This window comes from Dromiciops gliroides, chromosome 5, assembly GCF_019393635.1.
Source record: "Dromiciops gliroides isolate mDroGli1 chromosome 5, mDroGli1.pri, whole genome shotgun sequence".
Classification (NCBI taxonomy): domain Eukaryota; kingdom Metazoa; phylum Chordata; class Mammalia; order Microbiotheria; family Microbiotheriidae; genus Dromiciops; species Dromiciops gliroides.
This window is the reverse complement of record NC_057865.1, coordinates 122,861,022-122,869,978: the sequence shown is the minus strand read 5'-3', so window position 1 is coordinate 122,869,978 and position 8,957 is coordinate 122,861,022.

Sequence of the window (8,957 nt, the reverse complement as noted above, 5' to 3'; positions counted from 1 at the left end):
TACTCTGACTTTACTCCATCTTACTTACATCTTTACTTAATGTTCTTTTTTTTTTTTTGGTAATTGATCACACAAACTCTAGGGTTAGGTCTTGGCTCCTTTGGAGTTGTCTCAGCCCCACTTTAGAGATCATGGCAAAGAGGATAAACATTCTTTAGTTTCTCTTATAAGGATCATTATAGATTAAGACAGTGTCATTTAAAAAAACATCTGAAGAACTTCACCATCTGTTAGTAATCTTGCTTATGTATGAAGTCCACCCTAGAACATCTACAACAGTGGAAGTAAAGAAGAGGAGCTGTCATTGTTTCTTTCATTCTCAAAGAGGATCATGACATTGGGGTGATGTCATGACTTGCAGTGAATTGGATTTAAGTGAGGGAGGGATGTTTAATGTCACCAACCTTACTCTTTCCTCCAGAGCCATCTGGGTCCAGTGACAAAGTATATATCAGGATGACTAGAAATGACCACAGATGTTTTAAGGCATTTGGGGTTAAGTGACTTGCCCAGTGTCACACAGCTAGTAAGTATCTGAGGTGAATTTGAACTTAGGTACTCCCAACTTTAGGGCTAGTGCTCTATCTGCCGTACCACCTAGCTGCCCAAGAAGAGAAGCAATCTTTTCTCAAGGAATTGGGTCCTATTTGACCAATGTAAGCCCAGATTATATGTCTCAAAGAACTTTTCTTCAAGTGTTTCACTTCTCTCTAAAAATATCATCAATATAATTTTTTGCTATACTACTTAGTTTTCTCTATGTCTGGTGATTTCTAACTTTTTTTCAAAGAAAGCATTCATGAGGCTTGAAGCATGAGGTGTCTATATAATCTACAATCTTTGCTTCTCTTTCTTCCAACCCTGAACTGTTTTTTCCAACATATGTGTACATCATCTTTTGTACTGACAAATCAAACGCATATTGATTTTATCTGGAATTTCATTAAGTTCTTAGTTGAATGTCTCTGTCTCTTTTTCTATTCCAAGAGTTATTGATATACAAGGTACAATTATTTTCTTGGTGATCTTTTTATTTTGTAAATATTTACAAGTGGTACAATATGAGATGATTAAACATTCTTCTTTGTTGACTTAGGATGCATGATAAAACCAACTTTGAAAACTCCTTTTTTTTCTTCTTCAAGGGGAACTTACTAAGCTTCTAGTTCCTTTTTGCTTTTGGTCTAACTTATAGAAAGAAAGTCAAGGTGTAGATAATTCAATTACTCCATGTTCTCAATACACAATGTTAGACTTTTCTATAATCAAAATTCAGTCAGGAGTTCCATCTTGCCAAGTGTTAATGATGCCTGTGTTGTTTATGCAATTGAATGTCCTTCCCTCCCTTTTATCTACAGAACTACAAATTTAAACAATAAAATAGGGAGTCAGTGAGAGGAAAGCAATTGGCAAAAACTCACCAATACATCTACCAAATCTGAGAGAATATATAATACTTTACACCCACAACTCTGCAAAGATCAGATAGAGCTGCATATCCTCATTTCTTCTTTGAGAACAAGCTTAGTCTTTATATTTAGTATTTAGTTTGAGGTTTTCTTGTTTTGCTTTTTTTCCATTTTCATACTTATAATCATTGTGTATATATAAAAACATATAAAAACCTTGAGCTGGTCACTTTGCATCAATTAACATGTCTTTGAATTCTCCTCTGAATTCTTTTCTGAAGAATGTCTCTGAATTCTTTGTGTATTGCTTATTACATGGCAATAATATTCCTATATATACACATATATGTGTGACAATTTCTTTATACATATCCCAAATCATGATCATTGACTTTGTTTGCCATTTTCTACTATAAACACTACTGCTATGATATTTTGGTATATATAAGATTTTTCTTTCTTTCTTTGACATCTTGGTATAAATGCCCAGTTGTAGGATCTCTGGGGCAAATGATATGGATAGCTATGGTTTTAGGATAATTCCAAATTTATTTCCACAATGGTTGGTCCAATTCACACCTCTACCAATAGTGTATTCCTGTGTTCCTGTCTTTCCATAGACCCTCCAATGTTGACTATTTTTATCTGTGATCATCTCAGGCAAAATCAATTTCCTTAGCTGAACTTCATTTCTGTCTAAGAAACCAACATCTCTTTTTTTTCTGCCATGGCCTGGAAATCTAAATCTTATTGTCAAGCACCATTTTTTTGACGAAAAAAAAAAGATTTTATTGCCATCTTTCATCTTTATATTACCTAGATTTCCCTCCTTATCTCTTTATTCACATTTCCCCCAAACTCACTTCTTATAAGAAAGATTCTCATAAAAAATTTTTAACTATGAATTTAAGAGAGTAAAAGAAGAAAAAGGGGGAAAATTTTAAATTTGATACATTGGAAAAATTCAACATTAAATTAAATGTGATGTTCCACACTAATGAACTTCTCATATTTGCAAAAGTGGTAGGGGAGAGTCTTTTCTCATATGTCTCCTTTGGGGCCAAATATTGTTTACAATCTTGAAGCATTTGGCTTTTCTATTTTTATTGATTTGTGACTATTTTTCTTTCCATTTACATTATTGAGATCATTGTGTATATTGTTTTCCTCTTTCTGCTTACTTCACTCTGCAATAGCTCAGGGAAGTCTTTTCATATTATTTTGCATTCATTTTGTTCTTATGATACAATAATATTCACTTATCACAATTTGATTAGCCATTCCACAATTGATATTTCTATTTTTTAACTACCACAATAAGTGCTAGTAGAAATATTTTGGTACATATGGAATCTTCTTGTCTATGACATCATTGTGGTGTAATGGAATCCCTGGAACAAAGGATACAGACATCTGAATAAATTTATTTGCATCATTTCAAATTGCTTTACAGAATGGTAGTACTAATTCACAACTTCAGTAATACATGAGTGTGCCTATCTTTCCACAGCCCCTACAGCATTAACTTTTTAGACTAACCATTCCCATCTTTTTATCATCTTTGTCAATTTGCTAAATGTATGTAAAACCTCAGGCTTGTTTGGATGTACATTTCTCTCAGTGGTTTGGAGCATTCTTTCAAATGGTTGTTAACAGTTGATGGTTTTTCTCTTGAGTACTGTTTGTTCATATACCTTGGCCACTTCCCTATTGAGGAATAGCTTTTAAGATCACCTTCTTAATCAGCTGTTCAATTTTCAAATGTGCCTTTCTATTCTAGGATGTCTACCTTCAATCAGGTGGTAGATTACCACCTATTCCCCTAAAGGCTTCTGTTTCTTGCCCTTGATTTCATCATCCCTAGCAAGGCTTTCTAGAAAGTTTCTTCTGGTCATGTCATATATTTATCATCAGAAATGTGCAACTGTCATAATGTCTGGCAGATGTTACTACCAGAAGAAATCTAGAAAATGTTGCTAGGGATAATGAAGTCAGCCAAATAATACTTACTTTTATTTTTTGAGGGTTAAGTGACTTGCCCAGGGTCACACAGCTAGTAAGTGTCAAGTGTCTGAAGCCAGATTTGAACTCAGGTACTCCTGAGTCCAGGGCCAGTGCTTTATCCACTGTGCCACCTAGCTGCCCCAGTAGTTACTTTATTAATGTAAAATTATGTCAGTATATGCTTTCCATATTTTATATGCCCAATAAATATTCAAACAAAACATTTAATTCCTAGTCCATTTTGCATTTTTAAAAAATAAAGCTGGATTTTGCCTTTAAAAAAAACTGGTGGAATAATTGCAAGCAAGTTGTGCAAAGCAGTGTGAAGCAATGAATGTAATCCACCCATTATTCAAAAAGGCATTTACTAAAGCACAGCACATCAGCCTAATACATTGATTTAGCCACTGGGCAAAGAATGAAACTCCTTGATGACTAATGATCTGGCTAAATGGCAATGAGTAGATTGCAAACCATTACAGTTAAGGATGTCAGAAGTTCACAAATGGAGTGGGTTTTCTACCAAAAACAAAAACAAAAAATCCCACAGATCCTCACTGATATAGGGTAGAAAATTACAAGAAGGAATGTTTGGGAAATAAATAGAAAATGGAGGACTAGAAATTTCACCTTTGTCTATCCAGAAATGGAGAAATCTTCACATTTTACTTAATTAGTGAAGATCTGTGTAAATTTTCTTTTCCTCTACCATATCAGCCAATGGTTTACAATAATGTCACAATCTGTGTTTACCCTCTCCCTGCTTTGTACCATCTGTATGCCTTATATTTCTCAGTAGGGAATAAAACCTCAAAGAAAAATTATCTTTACCCCAGTGACACTTTTTTTCTCAGTTTACTTGTGAAAGTATTATACTAAGGTTTCCCTTCCCACTCTGGCTCAAAATGGGTAGGAAAATATGTGGTACTATTCCCTCAGAATAATGCATCCAAGTCAGAGACAGAAGATAAAAAGTTTTTTTTTCTTTTGTATGATTTTTTTAAGTGCTAGAAGCATAAACTGTATAAGCTGGAATAGAAAAAATTTAGAACAGGAATTGAAGGAAATGATTTCTACTTTCTTTAAAAAAATCTCTGCTTTACCTCAACTACACCTACCACGCAAAAGAGAAACTTACTCAAAGCAGAAAAAGACTCCAAAGAAGACAAAAAGGATGACAGCTCCAAAAGGTTAATTCATGTAAGAGGACACAAATACATTATATTTTTCTCATCTGTTATGTCATGCCTTTCTAGGCCACAAACTGAGTAAGGTCAAACAATGATGTATTTAAATTAAAAAAAATAAAATGTATAAAAGTGATCATAACTGTTCAGGAAATGGCATAAATGGCTCTAGGGCTGATAAATAATAATAATAATAATAATAATAAAAATAAACCTTTAGGTGTACCTTACCATTTTTCTCTAAAAAGTTCAAAAGGTGTATATATCAGACTATCTCTTTAAGATGGCAGAATCAAGTCTTTCTTTCTCTCCCCATTTTGCAGTCAGAAAACTTGTAGCACAGGCAAGTTAAATCATGATTTGGTGAGGAAGACTGAATCAGAAAGTAATTTCCCTGACTCCCACTTTCATGTTCCTCCTTCTAGATTACACAGTAAATATAGTGATCAGTAATTTCTATTATTAGTGTATTAAAAGCAGAATTTGGAAGCCCTAACCTTAATTAGGCTTTTTTTGGGGGAGTGGGCGCGGGGAGCAATGAGGGTTAAGTGACTTGCCCAAGGTCACACAGCTAGTAAGTATCAAGTGTCTGAGGCTGGATTTGAACTCAGATCCTCATGAATCCAGGGCCAGTACTTTATCTACTGAGCCACCTAGCTGCCCCCCATAAGGCTTTTAGGATAATCAGTGCATAATGACTTTGTGCAAGCTCTGTTTCTTCTCCTATTTGAAGATGTAATAAGTAAAACAGGATACTGACAAACAGGAGGAGCTCCAGAAGATGGTGAGGGGACTGGATACAACATTATATGAGGGTGGATCCAAAACTTACTATCCATGTGGCCTTGCACAAATCACTTACCCTTCTTGAGCCTCAGTTTCTTCATTTGTAAAATGTAGGAGTTGGAATAAATGGCCTCTGAGATCTCTACCAGAGCTAGGCCTACAAGTCTATGATCCTCTTTTTAGCTGAGAGAGGAAGAATTTAGGAGACACGGCATTAAAGTCTTTAAATAATTTAAGGTCTATCAAGTTAAAGAAAAAGAAGACTTTTTCTGCTTAGCTCCAGAGGGAAGATATGGATAAAAAGTTGTAGTGAGACAGATTTTGGCTCAAAAGAAGAAAGAATTTTCTAACAATTGGAGCTGTTGAAAAATGGGATGGTCAGCCTCAAAAAATAATGATTTCTCTGGCATTGGAAATGATCAAGCCTATTTGTAAATGATGTTGAAATACAGATTCGTGTGCAGGATGACGAGTAGCATTTTGCAACCTCTAAGATTCCTGCCAACTCAGAGATGCTATAATTCTATAATTCTAATTAAATACACACTGGAAAACAATGCACCCATAAAATGGCATGAATAGTGCTCACAAAATTCTTAAAAGATGTGATACCTAAACCTCACTTAATATTTGTGGTATTTTACAGCCTCCTAATTGTGTTATTTGGCACATGCAATAAAACTCATCGAGGACCACCTTGTTTTAACATACGTTCAGTTGAACTACAGCATGGATTTAACTATATCCCCTTTGTGAACAGTAGTACAGATTACTCCAGCTCACTGCATGCATGTTCTTTCTTATCCTCAAAACCCTAGACACCATAAACAGTTTTGCCAGATTTGACTTGTGCCACAAAGAAAATTAAATTTGTGGTGATTTTGTACTTTTTAGTACATCACCATCACAAGAAGGCTTGAAGCTGGTCAAAATTAGACGGTGCTTAAGGCCATCCTAATTTCTCATTTCATTCACATTGTGATTTTCTGTGAGATTCCAGCCCCAAAATGGCTGACACACAATTTTTTTGGCAGCCTAACCCATATGCCTGGGGCCTGAATCTTCTATAGGTCCTTCACTTTTTCCACAGCTCTTTTCAGTGTGGAATTACACAGATCTTTTACACAGAGCAATCTTGCTTGACTTGATTTAAATTTGTCACTGCTTTAATATTGTCATATGAAAATCAGACTGAGGAGTTTTGGTACTTGTGAAAAGAACTATTCCCCAGTTTCGTTGGAATTTTCCTTTCCATTCTAGATTTTCAGTCATGCTTGGCTCACCCACCCTCCTCCAAGTAAGGGGTTAGAAGTTGTGAAGAACAATTGGAATTATGCCCAAAAGGCTATGAAGCTGTGCATACCCTTTGAGCCAGGAATACCATTTTTGGGTATTTTTCCCAAAGAGATCATAAAAAAGGGAAAAGGACCCATATATACAAAAATATTTATAGCTGCTCTTTTTGTGGTGGCAAGGAATTGGAAGTTGAGGGGATCCTCATCAATTGGGGAATGGCTGAACAAGTTGTGGTATATGAATATAATGGAATACTAATGTGCTGTAAGAAACGATGAGCAGGAGGAGTTTAGAGAAACCTGGAAGGACTTGTATGAACTGATGATGAGTGAGATGAGCAGAACCAGAAGAACATTGTACACAGTATCAACATTGTGTGTTGATCAACTGTGATGGACTAAATTCTTCTCACCAATGCAATGGTACAGGAGAGTTCCAGGGGACTCATGATAGAAGGGGATCTCCAAATCCAGAAAAAAAAAAAGAACTGTGGAGTATGGATGCTAAATGGACCATGCTATTTCTTTTGTTTTGGGTGCTGTTGTTTTTCTTTTTTGAGGATTTTCCTTTTTGCTCTGATTCTTCTCATATAACATGACTAAGGCAGAAATATGTTTGTTGTTATTATATATATATATATATATATAACCTATATAAGATTACCTGCTGTCCAGGGGAGGGGGGAGGAAGGGAGAAAAATTTGAAATTGAAAATCTTATAAAAACCAATGTTGAAAACTATCTCTACATGTAACTGGAAAATAATAAAATACTTTTATTCAACAGCAAAAAAAAAGAAGTTGTGAAGAAGAGGGAGCTATTAACAAAAGGTCTGGAAAATCCCACAATAGGTATCTAAAGCTATAGAGTGATCTCTTAAAATACTAACAAGTAGCCAAGCCTACTCCCCTCCTCCCATGTCCTTTGAGATACTATTCCACATGGGAATTAATTCTACCAAATGTGCTACCTCAAACTAAAAATGACCAGATGAGACCAAAATTTAAATGCCATTTCATAATTTTTCTCAAAGTACATTTACTTCTTCCCCCATTGATGTCTGTCTTTATATATTACAATCACTACTGCACTATAGTGCTTTCAAACCTTGCTATATTAAAATAGTGAATCTACAATGTATTCTCCAGGGTTCCTCAAGGCACAACAGTTCCCATAGAATCTAAGGAGAAAAAGCGTTTTGTAGACTAGGAAAACTATTGCTAGGGTTTCATAATTATTTCGCATCTGGCCCTGCAGCAGTAGTTTCCAATTTTTTTTTTGTTCATGAGACAAATTCAATAGAATAAGACATGTCACCATTTACCTCTCCCACTCATTCCAGCTGATCACTAATTTTTTTAACTCCTCAAAGAAGAAGAACTGAATATGCTGTGAGTGAGATTCCAAGGAGGGATATTACAGTGGTCCATTTGGATCCAAGAAAGAGTGATGAAACTAACACTCATGGGGAGTGTGGCTAGTTACAATTTATTAATATTGAAATGAAGTATTCAGTGAGGACATGTGCCAGCCTATGGAAGAACCACCACATTTGGAACAGATTCAACACATGCTGCAGTACACATCAGTTCTGTCCAGAAGTTGCTCAGACTGTACACTGACCTGGGTGGTGCTTAAATGTTGAATCTTACTCTGTTTCATAAGTACAAAGGAAGGAGGTACCTGTTATAAATGTACCAATCTAGAGTAAGCAGATTCCAATTCACTTAAAATGCACTGCCATTAATAAGCTAGATAAGGCTACACACAAGAGTTGGTATAACATTTTGTCTTTGATACTTAGGGCTTATGCTTATTGATTGACAAATCACTCCACTAGTCATTCTGCCTATTTCTAAGAATCTCCTTGGGAAAAGGGCCTGATTTGACCAGATTACATAATACATAAGAAAATGATTTCTTACTCAACAATTGATCATTTATTACATGTTGAGGGAATGAAATTCATTATACTAGGTTAGGTTGGATACAAAGATAAATGAGAAATTTTGTCCTTGTCCTCATGTAGCTTACAATGTATGAAGAGAGATGACATGTTCACATATAGAAACATAAAGCAAGGTGGCATATGTATGATACCTGCGTAAGAGAGTTGCAAGTGCTATTTGAAGTCAGAAGAAAAGAGTCTGACTCAACAGGTCCAAAACTAAATCCACCCCAGCTCTCTTCCAAATTTCTATATTTTTTCAAAGGCACTACCATCTTCCTAGTCACCCAGCTTGACAAACCTCAGGGTCACTATGAACTCTTCCTCT